Source organism: Ambystoma mexicanum, chromosome 2p (assembly GCF_040938575.1).
Source record: "Ambystoma mexicanum isolate Mex_15411 chromosome 2p, UKY_AmexF1_1, whole genome shotgun sequence".
NCBI classification, from domain to species: Eukaryota; Metazoa; Chordata; class Amphibia; order Caudata; family Ambystomatidae; genus Ambystoma; species Ambystoma mexicanum.
In genome coordinates, this window is record NC_090923.1 from 345,571,414 (window position 1) to 345,587,747 (window position 16,334).

Genomic DNA, 16,334 nt, shown 5'->3' on the forward strand with positions numbered 1-16,334 from the left:
GTACCAAAGCAGATAAGGTTCAGCAAACAAGACGAAGATCTGTTAGACAGAGAAGTAGAGTTACTCAAAATAAAAAAGGCAATCGGTGTAACGCTCACCTGATTCCCGTAGAGGCGCCGGTCTTGACTGGGCGTATACCGTATCTTCAAAGGTGAAGTGTAACACACGGCTGGCTCTTTGGGCTGGACCTCTGTGCACTGTATGTCTGACTCGAAGGGTAAGATGTCTGCAGATAGAAAATATGGGATTAAGGAACTGGGTTATTGAATGTCTCTCTCTTCTTCCCTTTCTCTTCTCCTGTAGAACCCCAAAGGTTAACGCTCTCACCTTAGGTAAGTGAACGCTGTGCTCTCCATCTGCCTCGGGGCAGGGTGCTGTAACCAGTTTCTTCACTGGATAAGGGGAGCAGGCCTCTTGACTTCAGAGGACTGCTGTCCGTCGTTTACTGCACGAACGGTAAGTTTCGAGTAATTCTAATGTCTTTAAAGTCTTTAGTAATGATGTCTCTTGTTTTGCAGGGTTCCGGCGATGGCGGATGACGGGCTGAAGTGAGTTGAAGATGGAGCCCGTGTGATGAATAGAAGCGCCTGGAAGCACGTAAGTAAGCGCTTGTTGCCTGCTTCACGATGCGCTCTAACTGTCTTTTTATTTTGCAGGTACAAGTTCGGAGCGGCTGCAGGGTGCCGGAATACCCACTGGGTTAGATGTGGAAAGGAGTAATGGCACGTGAGTATTAAAGTTCCCCAATGTCTTTAAACGCACCTTGTTTTGTCTTTCAGATGCGGGATGCAGCGCCGAAGGCCTCCGGAGCGTGCGAAGAGTTGGTAAGCTTTTGTCTTTCAGATGCCGGAATGCAGTGTGAAGACCTCCGGATCGCACGAAGAGTAGGTAAGCCTTTGTCTTTCAGATGCCGGAATGCAGCGCGAGGCGTTGGTGACAGCCGATGGACCAGGTAAGTGAAGAGCTGTCACTGAAGACCGTAATGCTAACCTGTTCTTTCTTGTCTTTATAGGTGTTGCTGAAGACTGGATTCAGGATGGTAAGCCTTTTTCCTTAGGCCCAGGATCAGATGCAGAAGACACGATGAGCGTTCTGCTGCAGAGGATGCAGAATAACGCAAAGCAAGATTCATCCATCGGGTGTGGTTTAAATAGCCTCCTGTAGTGCTTAGGTGTCTCCTTCCACAACCACGCCTAGGTACGAAAAGAGTTCCTGCTTTCCAGAAGAGTTCCAGTGTTCTGAATCTAGGGAGTGGCTCCTGCCCCACCCAACAGGAAAAGTAGTTCCAAACAGAAGAGGATCAGAGGCTCAACTGGCAGGCAAGTAAGCAGCATGGTCTGCTGCAGGTAAGTCCACCCAAGCATTATGAGCCCGGCGCTTCCAGCGCTGGGACTGGGCATATTTATGAGCCTGGTGCCACTGGCGCCAGGACTGGGTCCAAAAGGTCCCAATTGGGACTGGTTGGCACTCGGAACCTGGGTTATGGATCTGCTTCCAAGGGAGTTGGGAAAACCCTGACCTTTTGGAAGCAGAAATCATGACAGTACCCCCCCTCAAGGCCCCTCCCAAACCGGGCTTCTCCGGGGGTTTTGGCTTGTCAGGAAATGTTCGGTGAAATCTTTTGATTAGGCGAGGAGCGTGGACATATTCAGCAGGTTCCCAGGATCTCTCTTGGGGGCCGTAGCCTTTCCAGTCAATTAGGTAAAATAGTTTAGATTTGGAGATCTTGGAGTCCAGAATGCTTTTGACTTCAAACTCGGGTTCTCCATCAACTAGGATAGGTTTTGGAGATTTAGTTAGTCGGGTTTGAGGTTACACGGGTTTTAATAGGGAGACGTTGAAGACCGGATGTATCTTCATGTGCGGGGGCAAGTCCAACTTGACCGCTACTGGGTTTACTATGGTAGTGATGGAATAAGGACCAAGGTATCTTGGGTTGAATGTGCGTGGCCCTTTTAGAGGTAGATATTTGGTGGATAACCAGACTTGATCCCCTACTTGATATTGAGGGGCTTCCTTCCGATGTTGATCTGCTCCTTTCTTGTATTGTTCTTTAGCCCTTTGAAGGTGAGAAACAGCTTCCTTAAAGGCTTGGGTGATTGTAGAATGCAGGTAGTCTACTGCTGGTGTTTCAAGATCTTGGAGGGGATCAAACTCCGAGGTTCGAGGGTGACTGCCGTACAAAAGAAAAAACAGGGTTTTCCCAGTTCCCGAATGGACAGAGTTATTGTAGGCATATTCGGCTATCCAAAGGATGTCTTTCCAAGTTTTTTCAGTTTGTTGCAGCATGCAGCGTAAATACTGTTCCAGAGTTTGATTGGTCCTCTCGGTTTGTCCGTCGGTCTGAGGGTGGTGACTGCTCGATAGTCTCACATCAATTTAAGCCGACCGACAGCAACTTCGCCAAAAATGAGAAATAAATTGACTACCTCGATCTGAAATTAGAACCGAAGGAAAACCGTGCAGTCGGTCGATGTTTTCGAGAAATTCTCGGGCCAGAGTTGCTGCTGTTGGCAAGCCTTTGAGCGGAATGAAATGCGCCATCTTGGAAAATAAGTCCACGATTACTAGAATCGTATTGTATCCGGAGTATGGAGGTAGATCGGTGATGAAGTCCATAGAAAGCGTATGCCAAGGGCGAGGTGGGATGTCAATAGGGCGTAAGAGGCCTGCTGGTCTTTCCTTTTGACTCTTGTTTTGGGCGCATACTCCACAGGACATTATAAAGTCTCTGATATCTTTTTTCCAAGACGGCCACCAGAAGTAGCGCTTGATTTTTTCTGAGGTCTTGGCCATACCGGGATGTCCTTCCATTAAAGAATCGTGATAACAAGAGATTACTTTTTTCTGTAAATCTGTGCTGGGTAGGTATAATCGTTCTTGGAAATACAATAAGTTGTCCTTTACTGCAAAGTCCTTTCCCTGCAGATGCCAATTCTGTATGTCTGCTGGAGTTACAAGTTGCCTGGCTTTATCCTTAACTTCCTCTATGGATTCTGTGGCGATTACACCCAGAATTCTTTGTTCGGGAATGATTGGTACAGGTTTAGGGTTGATCAAGTGTTCTTCCACTCCCATCCGAGAAAGGGCATCAGCTTTACCGTTCTTTGTACCAGGTCGATAGGTAATTATGAAGTCAAACTCGGCAAAGAATAATGCCCAACGGAGTTGTCTAGAGGATTGGGCTTTTGCGGTTTTCAAATATTGCAGGTTTCGGTTATCCGTAATCACAGTAACGGTGTGTCGGGCCCCCAGCAGATAATGCCGCCAAGCCTTAAAGGCAGACTTGATAGCCAGAAGTTCCTTGTCAGTAATCGTGTAATTGATTTCAGGAGGCGAGAATTTGCGGGACCAAAATGCCACGGGATGCAACTGATTGGTTACCGGGTCCTTTTGTGATAGAACTGCCCCCATGGCAAGGCTTGAAGCATCAGTTTCCACGATGTAGGGGAGTTCGGGGCGAGGGTGTTTTAAGATTGGTGCAGAGATAAATTTAGTCTTCAAATCCTGGAAAGCTTGTTCCGCCTCGGTAGACCATTCAAAACGTTTATTTTTCTTTAACAAGGCAGTGATGGGCTGGACTATTCGAGAGAATTCGGGGATAAACCTGCGGTAAAAGTTAGCGAAGCCTAACATGCTTTGCACACCTTTTACGGAGGATGGTGATGGCCATTTGAGAACTGCATCGACCTTCTTTGAATCCATACGCACTCCGCCAGGTGATAATATGAATCCCAAGAATTCAACTTCAGTCACGTTGAAAACACATTTTTCCAACTTAGCGAAAAGTTTGTGTTGACGCAATCTTTCGAGGACCATTTTCACGTGTTTCCGATGTTCAGATTCCGATGAAGAATAAATGAGGATGTCGTCAATGTAAACAACAACACACACATCTATGAGCTCTCTGAGGACATCGTTCATAAAATATTGAAAGGCGGCCGGGGCATTGCAAAGTCGGAAGGGCATGACCTGATATTCAAATAGCCCATACTTGGTGCGGAAGGCCGTCTTCCATTCATCGCCCTCTTTTACTCGTACCAAGTGGTAAGCTCCTCTAAGATCCAGCTTTGTATATATGCATGCTTTTCTGACTTGGTCCAGGAGTTCAGGGATCAAAGGTAACGGATATCTATTCTTAACGGTGATCTGGTTCAGGGAGCGATAATCTATACAAGTTCTAAGGTCTCCTTCCTTTTTTGGAACGAAGAACAAAGCTGAAGAAGCAGGGGACTTGGAAGGACGAATAAACCCATTTGCCAGGTATTGATCCAGGTATTGTCGAAGGTGAAGGTTCTCAGGCTCGGTGAGGGCATAAATTCTACTACAAGGAGGAGTAGATCCAGGTATCAGGTCTATCTGGCAGTCATAAGACCTATGAGGAGGTAGGGAGTTAGCCTGATCCTTCCGGAAAACATCTTGGTATTCTAGGTATTTGGGAGGTAACTGGGGAGTCTCTGAAGAAATTGCTGCCAGTGCAACACCAGGTGGAGGGTGACAAGTAGAGACACATTCTGGAAACTGGACCGTTCTTGCTCGCCAATCGATCAGAGGATTGTGTTTCTCTAACCAAGGTATTCCTAGAATAATCTGAAACTGAGGGGCCTTGATCACATCGAACACGATCTTCTCATGGTGTCCATCTTGACTTACTAGCGTCACCTCTTGAGTGGTATGCGTTACTGGCCCGGAGGCTATCTCCGTACCATCCACCGTAGTAATGACGTCCTTTACAGCCTTGGGACAAAGAGTTAGATTCATCCTCAAAACCATTTCATGATCCACATAATTGCCGATGGCACCGCTGTCGACGTAAGCTTCAATTGCATGTAATCGATCCGGATTATCAGGGCTAATGAGGACCATAGGTATCACGAAATGCGAGGTCACGGAACTGGTTTTCACGCTTGGCAAGAGGACCTCTATTCTTGTCGGGCGAGGTCGTTTCCCTGCTCAGAGTTTGTAACTTTGGTAACTGCAGCTCCTACTGCCTTCTTGGCAGGTTTCACCGGACAGTCTCGAAGAAAGTGCCCTGAGTTTCCGCAATAGAGGCATAATTGCAACTGTTTTCTCCTTTCCCGCTCCTTTTGTGTTAGAGGACCTTTCAGACCCCCTATTTGCATGGGTTCCCCGGAGTCTACTCCTTTGGAAGGAGTTGGCGGTTTGGAAAATACTCGAGCATCAAACTTGGAACGATCGGCCTTCCTGTTCTGCAGTCTGTGATCTATTTGAACGACTAAGTCTATATAGTCCGAACAATCTTGTGGGGGATTCACTACTTGGGCTAACACATCTTTGAGCTCTCCACGTAGACCTCTATAAAACAGCGTAATCCTTTTGTCCTCAGGCCATTGAGTTTCCACTATCAGTCTGTTGAAAGACGCAATATAAGCCAAAAGGTCTTGATTACCTTGTCGCAACAAAAGAAGCTCATTGTCCAAGGCCTGCCCCTGTGAATGTCTTGCGAACAGTTTTTCCATACTGAGCTGAAAAGCTTGAAAATCATGGAGGACCGGATCATCTTGATTTACTAGAGGGATCGACCAGTCTGCCGCATTGCCACTAAGGTACGAAAGCACGAAAGCTACTTTAGCTTGATCAGTTGGAAAGGCTGCTGGCCGGCATAAGAAATGCAACCGGCACTGATTGATAAATACTGCAAACCTCTTTGGGTCACCAGAAAATCATTCGGGCGGAGCCAGAGGTACATTCCCAGGTAGGTTGATCTGCACTGGATTCATAGAGGATGTAGAAGGAAGATTTCCCCCAGATGCGGGTAACGGGGTCTGTCCGGCTTGTGACTGTAGCAATTGTCTAGCGAGATCATCTGTTCGCTCCTTGGAAATAATCAGTTCCCTTCTTAGAGCGTTCGTTTCCTGACGGGCTGCATGCATTTCTGCCCTTAGTTCCCCAAGTAACTGGGCTAGCTGGTCGGTATCCGAGGTTTCCATAGCGCCTGGACGGGAGTTTTGTGGTAGGCTTTGCGTTCTGTAACGCTCACCTGATTCCCGTAGAGGCGCCGGTCTTGACTGGGCGTATACCGTATCTTCAAAGGTGAAGTGTAACACATGGCTGGCTCTTTGGGCTGGACCTCTGTGCACTGTATGTCTGACTCGAAGGGTAAGATGTCTGCAGATAGAAAATATGGGATTAAGGAACTGGGTTATTGAATGTCTCTCTCTTCTTCCCTTTCTCTTCTCCTGTAGAACTCCAAAGGTTAACGCTCTCACCTTAGGTAAGTGAATGCTGTGCTCTCCATCTGCCTCGGGGCAGGGTGCTGTAACCAGTTTCTTCACTGGATAAGGGGAGCAGGCCTCTTGACTTCAGAGGACTGCTGTCCGTCGTTTACTGCACGAACGGTAAGTTTCGAGTAATTCTAATGTCTTTAAAGTCTTTAGTAATGATGTCTCTTGTTTTGCAGGGTTCCGGCGATGGCGGATGACGGGCTGAAGTGAGTTGAAGATGGAGCCCGTGTGATGAATAGAAGCGCCTGGAAGCACGTTAGTAAGCGCTTGTTGCCTGCTTCACGATGCGCTCTAACTGTCTTTTTATTTTGCAGGTACAAGTTCGGAGCGGCTGCAGGGTGCCGGAATACCCACTGGGTTAGATGTGGAAAGGAGTAATGGCACGTGAGTATTAAAGTTCCCCAATGTCTTTAAACGCACCTTGTTTTGTCTTTCAGATGCGGGATGCAGCGCCGAAGGCCTCCGGAGCGTGCGAAAAGTTGGTAAGCTTTTGTCTTTCAGATGCCAGAATGCAGTGTGAAGACCTCCGGATCGCACGAAGAGTAGGTAAGCCTTTGTCTTTCAGATGCCGGAATGCAGCGCGAGGCGTTGGTGACAGCCGATGGACCAGGTAAGTGAAGAGCTGTCACTGAAGACCGTAATGCTAACCTGTTCTTTCTTGTCTTTATAGGTGTTGCTGAAGACTGGATTCAGGATGGTAAGCCTTTTTCCTTAGGCCCAGGATCAGATGCAGAAGACACGATGAGCATTCTGCTGCAGAGGATGCAGAATAACGCAAAGCAAGATTCATCCATCGGGTGTGGTTTAAATAGCCTCCTGTAGTGCTTAGGTGTCTCCTTCCACAGCCACGCCTAGGTAAGAAAAGAGTTCCTGCTTTCCAGAAGAGTTCCAGTGTTCTGAATCTAGGGAGTGGCTCCTGCCCCACCCAACAGGAAAAGTAGTTCCAAACAGAAGAGGATCAGAGGCTCAACTGGCAGGCAAGTAAGCAGCATGGTCTGCTGCAGGTAAGTCCACCCAAGCATTATGAGCCCGGCGCTTCCAGCGCTGGGACTGGGCATATTTATGAGCCTGGTGCCACTGGCGCCAGGACTGGGTCCAAAAGGTCCCAATTGGGACTGGTTGGCACTCGGAACCTGGGTTATGGATCTGCTTCCAAGGGAGTTGGGAAAACCCTGACCTTTTGGAAGCAGAGATCATGACAATCGGGCCAGCCTCAGAAGGCCAGGGAGGTTTCGTAAGCAACCTGTTTTTAGTAAAAGGTAAACACAAGGTCAGGCCAGTAATACATCTCAGGGGTCTGAATTATTTTCTAATATACAGACACTTCAAAATGGAAGGGATTCACCTGTTAAGGGACATCCTACAGCGAGGGGATCGGTTAGCAAGGAGAGACCTCACGGACGCCTATCTAACAATTCCAGTTCAACAGAATCAGAGGAAACTACTACAATTCCTCTGGAAAGGAGAGAAATGGGAGTTCAAATGTCTTCCGTATGGTCTAGCATCAGCTCGCTGGTGCTTCACCAAACTATTGAAACTAGTGGTAAGTTACCTCAGGGAACAAGGAATCAGAATGATTATATACCTGAACGACATTTGTCTGATGTGCCAGGACAGATAGATTCTTGTAGAACAGATTGGGAAAACGACAGATTTACTGCTACAGCTGGGGTTTCTAATAAACGGGGAACAGTCAGAATTAGAACCAGCACAGGAGATGGAATTTCTGGGTTTCATTTTGGAGACAGCTCAGGGTTCACTCAGACTACCCGTGGGGAAGGTGAATTCCATAAAGAAGGAAATAAAGAGTATGATGACAAGACAGGTAATTTCTTTGCGGGAGATAGCGAGGCTGGTAGGTCGTCTGTCATCGTCAATACAGGCAATCCCTCCAGGACCTCTGCACTACAGAGCGTTACAGAGGTTGAAGATAGATAATCTCAGGAAAGGTCTATCTTACGAACAGAAAGTGCCCATATCTCAAGAAGCGAGAGCGGAGCTGGAATGGTGGTATTGCCACATGGAGGCATGGAATGGCAGGGCGATATTTGGCTCATCCCCCGACCTGGTAATAGAATCGGATGTCAGTCGATGGGGATGGGGCGCCAGATGTAGCGATCAATTGACCGGGGGAGATGTCGAGCAAGGAATAAGAACTACACATCAATTGCCTCGAACTTTGCAGCCCGTCCTTGGACACAGGAAGGAGCGAAATGTGCCATTCTACTAAAGATGGACAACGTTTCGGCAGTCAGATACATAAATTGACTGGGCGGGACGAGATCCAAGATGCTGACAGAGATAGCCAAGGAATTTTGGCAACTATGCCTCCGGAGGGGAGTCAGTGTGAAGGCAGAACACCTGCCGGGGGGACTCAACCAGGTGGCGGACTGGAATTCGAGATACATGAGGGACTCCAGTGATTGGCAGCTGGACAACTCAGTATTTCAGGAGATCATACATGGGAGAGGTCTGTGTTGGACGATTTGTTCGGGTTGAGATTGAACAGGAAGATCTCCAGATTTTTCAGCTGGAGACCAGATCCAGAAGCGACAGCGACAGATGCATTTCTCCAGGTATGGGGACCAGCAAAGGAATACGCTTTCCCTCCGTTCGCCATGATAGCACGCACTGAGGTGCAGGTCAGGAGACAGGAAGCAACAGTAATTTTAGTGACACCCGATTGGAGGGGTCGAGCATGGTTCCCAGACCTGCTGTAGATGTCGTACGATTTTCCAATTCTGTTGCCACACAGAGAGGACATAATCTTAAATCCAATAGGAGAAACTCACCCATTGGTACAATCAGGGAACTTGAATCTGATAGCATGGCCGATTTCAGGAAAGCCTGGGCCAAGCCAGGCCTTTCGGGCACGGCTCAAGAATTTATCAAAGAGTCATGGACCCCAACAACTGAGGGCCCATGATAGAGTGGCATGGCGAAGATGGAATAATTGGTGTATGGAGAGAGAAGTTAATCCCGTACGAACTGATGTAATTCACATAGTGAATTTTCTTGCAGGTCAAGCAGCTCAGGCTAAAGCTTACAGAACCATTAACAATTACAAATCTGCAATATCAGCAGGTCATGAGTACATTGAGGGAAGACCAGCAAGTGAACATCCTTTAATATGCCGATTACTGAAAGGTGTCAAGTGCATGAGACCACCTGTTCCTACATATATTGGGACGCGAGTGTGGTTTTGAGGATGTTTGAGGCCTGGCCAGACAATGAGAGTCTTTCTAGGAAAGCTCTGTGGGCTAAATTAACTAACTACTGTGTTATGTTTAATTTCATGCAAAAGAGTGTCAGATGTGAAGGCGTTAGAGACAAACAGGAAATCTTTCTTGCTTACAGGAGTAATATTTTACATTGAGAAAAGGACAAAAACAAGTATTAAGACTGTAGAGTACATGGCATTCCCGGGAAAGCCGAGGTTATGTCCTGTTAGGTGTTCGAAAGTAATATAAAAAAACACCTAAAATGAGACACATGGATGTACCAAGGAATACTTTGCATCAAGCACCTCTTCAATGAAGAGAGACCCTTGTACTTTGCTGACTTATAAGTACATTTTGACACCACCAATCGGGAATTTAGCAATTACCTTCAAATTAGAACTTCCTTAAAAATAATTAAACATCAAATGACACCCCTGCTCAGGATCTCCATTATATTTTACTCAGAGAAAAGGACAATAGAGCCAGCGATTTGTACATACTACTAAAATTCTCCTAATTCACTCTGTCCGAGAGTAAATTCCATCCAAAAAACACAATGAGATAATACGGTAAACATTATATTAAGCACTAAGGGCTGGAATTTAATGTGCATGAGAGATGTTTTAAAGCCTCCAGAGCTGCAAGCAAAATACAAACACTGCTATTTATACTACACAGAGCTCTCTGGAACCAAGAAATATAATTTAAAGCTAAGGTCAAGGATGATCAGAATTGTTGGAGATGTTATGGTGATGATCATATTGGAACTCTTTCAAAGACTGCACCTACAAACACACTGGTCCCAGTTCACAGAGAATATTAGAAAAATTCTAAACAGTAAAACCTTCATCTCCCTTAAACACCTTATGAACAAATCTCTAAAAATTGTATATCATACCCATTTAATATATCTGGACTGTTAGATAACATACTCGTGACAGTACCACAGGGCCTCACCAGAAATGGGAAACAAAGAAACCCTCCATCCTTTGACACTTGGTGGAATGTTCTCTGCTTTTTACTCAATTTAGAAACCTCTCTAGCCAGAGATCCAATCCCAATATCTTGTTTTAAAAAATCTTGCTCCCGACTTCTTGGAGAATCTTGGAAAAATGTTCACAGCACTTGTATGTTCATATCAATATATTATTTTATACCATCAGATGTGCATCCCATGAACACTCATAATGTTTTATATTAAGTTCTTGAATTTGCTCCACTTTTTTATACCTCATGCCAAGATAGACCTTAATAACGTCTTGAGACCTGGAGAGTCGACCCTCTCCTGTGCTCCTGCTCCACGCCCCCCGTTATACATATACCTATACTTATTAAAACATACCGGTTACTATTACCAAGTTCCTACAACACTGAAGCTAAATACATTTGAGTTGAACTTGATCAATACTTACCTAATTGTACTTCAACATGTCCACTCACAGGATTTCTCTGCATTCCAATCTCCCCAATACTCTTTTTTCTTTTTTTCTCTTTCTCTCCTTCCTTTCCTTTTCTCTCTCGCTTTTCAGTCAAAAATCACATTAGAATCAGTTCATGTTACATATGGCACAGAAAACACTTCAAGACTGTAAAACCTTTCAAGGGTTTCTATTTTATGTATCGGGCTTCAAGCGTCCCTATCACCCGTAATCCCTGGTTAGTGCTACTGAATGTTGACCCTTATTGTCTAAACTCTGTCTTCTTCTAATTGTGGTACCCTAAAAGCAGGCTACCTAAACTCCCTCAGGAGCTTTCTAATTCTCCTGACTTTAACCAAATGTTAGTGTGCTAACAGAGGTTTGGATAGTGCCCTGCACTTACCCTGTTAGTTTCAGGCTCGTTCAGTCATGCCCTTACCCGCCTCTTTCCTTCTACTCTTACTACTGTACCCATCTTCGTTAATCCTGCGATCACTTGTTCATTCCTCCGATCTTCCATTTGTACTACTCCTCGCCTCCACCCGTTGATGTTACGTCGCCAACCCCACTCCACTACTCTCCCCCTCTACTAATACTCACCTCCTCCACACGCTCCTCCCTCCAGTACTCAATCACCCTCCTTTCACTCTGTACCATTCACTTCACATTCACTCCTTATACTACCTTATCTTCTCACTCGTCTCGCAAATACGCACACTCACACTGAAGAACCACTATCATACCCAAGCCAATGACTCACCTGCTTTGCAAATGTTCCTCACAAGCAGATATTCCACCCTTCCTCCTGCTGGTCTCTTAGTCACCCTCTATCTCAACCTCTGACCTCACCTGAAAAACCCACACTATCTGTTTCCTGTCCCCTGCTTAAGTATTCTTCTCCCTGTGAGGATTGGTTGCTGTTCCCAAATCAATCCGACCATTTCTTCCCCTCCCAGGTCATGTATTAGCAGGAAAAAGTCTTGAAAAGAGGGATAAACCCTGCCCACTTTCTACACACGGGCTTGTGCTCTGTGATCGTGGCACGTAGCAAGTTCAGTGTCCCAGTTCGTGGTTTGGTCCCCATTCATGGGGGCCATCTTAGTAAGTTTGGTGGAGGGTATATCCCTTTTCCCCTATCTGTCCTTTGTGGTCTAGAAGATTTTTTTATTGACAATGAAAAACAAAACAAAAAATGCAGCCTAATCATATAATTCTTTGTAACTTATTTCATATTGTTTATTGCTCAACACTGTATCAAAACACGTTAATCATCAAATGAATATGAACATTAATACACAATCATGGGGATAGAAAAGATGTGCAGTAAAGTGAGTACTCTCCCTAAACAACGAATTTACTAAGTGCCCAGAAAGAACCTAGTCAAGTACCATAGACAAATTCCACAACAGAGCGCCAGGGGACAACTCCGGTGGTGATAGTGCGCTGTACAAATATCTTTTAACATTAACTGTTAAAAAAAACCACATAAAATATGTTACACCATTGGGTTTGTTTTGTTTGTTTGTGCATTTATATAGCGCTATGAACCCTCAGGAGTTTGAGCGCTCGGTGTGTGGAGCTCATTTATCGAACTCGGAAGGATGAAAGGCTGAGTTTGGCCCTCCTGGGATTTGAACCTGCACCAGAAGGCTCTCCACGGATGTCAAAGCGAGTGCTCTACTCGCTGTGCTATCTGACCAGTTGTTTTAGAAACAACTCAAAATCTATACAGAGAAAAGAAGAATGTATATTATTTGTTGGGTCATCGTCAGGACGCAAGATCCCTCCAGAATATTTGATTATACAATTGCTGATTCACATTTTTTTGTGGGAAGTCAAACCCACATAGATCCAAAACCACATATGAATTGGCATAAATTGTGCTTGTTCTCAAAACGATATCACATCATAATTTCCTGTTATGTTCTGCTGTTTATTTACCAAACTGGGCTCATGCTTCACGATGCTTACTTAGTGTCCACTTGAGAATAATCAATACATCTGCAAGAAATACTAATATTTAATTCATGGCACAGTGGTAATAATTTTGTGCAATGTTGGTGTAACTTTTGTACAATTGGACTAAATCCATGTTTGTTTAAAAACATTTGTTATTTTGTAATATCCACTTTATCAAGAACGATTTCACAAGATGAAGACCCAACAAAATTGCATATGATATTCCGTGGTTATTTTATGTCAGAAAACAGTTGTCAAAATTGAATGCAGAGCCTATCTGACCCAGCCCACTTTGCTGAATCGAGTCGCTGCATCATCTAAAAATTCGGCTGTTGTTGGAATTTAAGGATGACCGAGAACTTTGTGAAATTCAGAAGGGAACAGATAGAAGCCTTGCTATTATTGCATCAGATTCAATTAAAGAATACCTGCTATGGGCACATAATCCGACTGAGAGAATACTCTTAACCAGGGCAAGATTTTATTGTCTCCCGCTAAGAACAATCCTGTCTCGTTGGTCAAATTATAGGGAAGTAAAATGTTGTCCCTTTTGCCAAGAAGTAGAAGAGGACCTTTTACATTGCGTGATATTTTGCCAAGAATATAGAGACATTAGAGCCAAAACCCTAATGCATATTTTGAGAGAAAGACAGTTCATACAATGTCTCCCGGCATTGTTGTACGTGTGGTGGGCAGATAACCAGAAAGTAAGTTGGTCTTTATAGCAGTTTTGTAAGCGTTTTCTAGCTAGAAGATCAACTGCGCTATATCAATAAATTGTGCTCTGCATCGACACCAACCTTCAATCTCAGTATTAAACATCTTGATGGTGCTATATGCCGTATCAGTAATAGCATCTTATTGAGAGGGGTGTTCTCTATCTTTAATGAGCATAGTGATCCCATCAGATAATGAGCTGATCTCTGTTTTTAATTATGATCCCATGTTTTAGGAGATCGTATTTGGTTCTATTTTATTATCTATGTGTATTTGTGAGAGACCCTTAGTGTGATTAATTTATTATTCATGTGTAGAATGTGAATAACCGGGGTAGCTTGATAATGATAGTGTCATCCAATCCATGCCTATTTTATGATCTTGGTGACTTTCCTATATGAGTTTGATTACATGTTCTGAAAGGTTATTACTTGGCTTATTTTATTATTTATATGAACGTCCGAGTAACTTATACCATGATTTATTTATGTATGTGCAAAATGTAAATGTTTGGAATATTATAACGATTTTATGTGTATTTTGCTGAAATTGGGTTTTATGGAACTATGTTTCTGAAATAAACATTTCAATCTATCATATACATCAAAAAAAGTGCAAGAAATAGTGGAAAAACAAAACAATACAATCATATCCAATACATTCCAACTTCTAATATAAAGACAGCAATCGATTAATACAGAATTTCAAAGTGTAGACACAATCAATACTTGACAATTTGCAACCAACTTAGTATTCCGTGGTTCTATTTCACTTTATTAGTTCAGAACATGTCACAAAAATTCATATTATGTAACCATTACATTTATTGTGGATTCCAATGGTTCATTGATTCCAATAGGTCAATGTCAGTGCAAACATTGTTAGTCTTTTACAAGCTTTTTTTCTTTGCAAAGCAATTTGGCACTAACTGATTAAGACCGTCTTCTTCTGGACCTTACAGATACAATTATAATCTTCATTAATAAGGATATTTCTTAATTTCCTTTCTTTTGGAGGAATTAGGGCTCTAATCCATACATAGAGGGAGACACAATCCTTAATGGTGTAGTCTATAATGCAATTATATGGTCCTGCTCAATAGAGAGTATAGCCTACTCATCCTGAATGAAAAAAATAGACATTTCATTTCCAAAAGGACATCCTTGTAAAATCCACTTGGTCGCAATTTGCAAGTGTCTTATAATCTAGGTGAAAGGAGAAAGGGGCATGTGATATCACTCATAAGAGGATGGACTGCTACCAAACGTCTTCTCTTGTCTCTGGTTTTCTCTCGATTGGTCTCCCAGCCTCACATCTTCTTCCTCTTCGCTCTGTTTATAACTTTTTTTCCTCTGAGGTATCGAGATCGTTGGGTATACGTCTACAGCCTTCCTTCCAGGATTTCCGTAATAGATTATGTGACCTAGTTGGATTGTCTTTCAGCTCAAATTGAATTCGGAGAATTGGCAATGATTGTGGTAGAGAAAATATTTTCCTCCAAAATATTGCTTCGAGGATATCCCATATGTTCCAGTGCAGATTTAAAATGGCTTCTGTTCCATAGGTAAGAATTGCCACTACCTTGGTTCTATAGAACTTGATGATCGGTTTTATGGACAATGTCCCATACTTCCTATCGAGAGTTACTCCTTGCCGATTTAGGGCGTCCGTTTTGGTGTGTAAATAGGCAGACCATTCTTTTTCGTTTTTGCTTTGGTTCAAAAGAATTCCAAGGTATTTAAGACATTTTACTTCTTCCAACTTTTTTGTATGCAAGAATAGTATATTTTTTCTTTTTCTTGTTTGATGGATGATGGGTTAACGACATGTAGTATGATTTGGATGTGTTTATTTCATGATCATTCTCCTTTACGTAGTTCTCAAGAGCTTTAAGCTGTTTCTGCATCCCAACCTGGGTTCTGTCCAAGAGGACAAGATCATCTGCATACATTAAGTATGACACTGGTGTTCCGTTTAATGTTGCAGGATTTGCCGTTGACAGATTCTGCGTGGGTTCAAAGTTTGATGTGTAGAGATTATATAAAGATGCTGCTAGCAGACAGCCTATAACTCCTCAATTCATCTTCTTTTTTCTTTCCCTTCTCGTTCTTCCATTACATCTTCATAACTCTCCATTTAATTGCTTCCTTTCGAATCACGCCTCTTTTGTTTCCTTTCAATTGCCTTTAAATGTACCCATGGTCTGGCTCCTCCTTATCTAGCTATGTTAGTGTTGTTCTATGTTCCGTCTCAGTCTGTCAGATCGCAGAACATATGCCTTTTCACTGTTCCTAACCCCCCCTGTGCATCTTCCCATTTCCATTCTTTTGTTCTTTTAGCCCTTAAACATTGGAACTCTCTTCCTCTCTCTCTTCAATATTCTACGTCTCTCTGTATTCTCCAGTCTAATCTGAAAGCTCATCGTTTTGTCCTTCATTTCCACTTAATGCTGTCTGTTTCTGCCCTCTTCTGCTGTAACACATGTTGCATTATCATGTGATTGTACTGCTTTTTTGTAAACTTTGTACAGCGCTTTTGGCGTAAAACGCATTATACATTTAATACAATTAAAATTAAATTAACAGTTTAAACCTATCTTATCCAATGAATAGATAAGATGGTATTTACCTCTTTTTCGTCTTGCATCCTCAAGAATGCCAAATCCGGTCTTAATGGGAAATAACATATTGTATCATTTCTAAAAGGAAGACAAACACACATTATGTGGGCTAGTTTAATGACGATCAGAAGCGAGAGGCAGACATAATATACTG